The following is a 565-nucleotide window of genomic DNA, read 5'->3' as shown; positions in this document are numbered from 1 at the left end:
AATAACAAATATGTTTGGGATGTTTAATCATTCCGATGCTTTAAATCCAAATAATAGACAGAGGAGCCTACAAAGAACTCGAAATAAAAACCACGCCCCCACATAAGAAAGATGAATACCTTCTAAAGGGACATGGTGGTAAAACTTTATTTGGGCTATACACAGACAGACCATCCTCACCCTGGCGGTAAGAAGAGAATGACAAATATGGTGGGAAAAGATCAAAGGGAACAGAGTAGAAATAATCATAAAACGGAGAGGAACAGAAAGGGAGACAAAAAGCGAACAAAAACCCGACAGAGGAAAAAAAGGGGGGCCACCTGTTCATATTCGGAGACAGGAGACTTTTTAATACCATTAGAACTTATTCAAGCGAAGAGTCAACCAGAGCCCCTTTCTCCTCTGCCCAAGGCACGGTTTGCATTATATACTCATACAATGCTCCTCAGTTCTACTCTATATTAATATTGAAACTTTCAATAAAATAAACCCTATAGTAAATCGTTATAAAATGATAAAATTATGTAATAAATATATTATATACATTAAAAAACCGATATACCAT

This window comes from Halyomorpha halys, unplaced genomic scaffold (assembly GCF_000696795.3).
Source record: "Halyomorpha halys isolate HHAL.00 unplaced genomic scaffold, Hhal_1.1 Scaffold2256.1, whole genome shotgun sequence".
Taxonomy (NCBI): domain Eukaryota; kingdom Metazoa; phylum Arthropoda; class Insecta; order Hemiptera; family Pentatomidae; genus Halyomorpha; species Halyomorpha halys.
The sequence above is the reverse complement of the archived record's forward strand: the minus strand, read 5'-3'. Positions refer to the sequence as shown.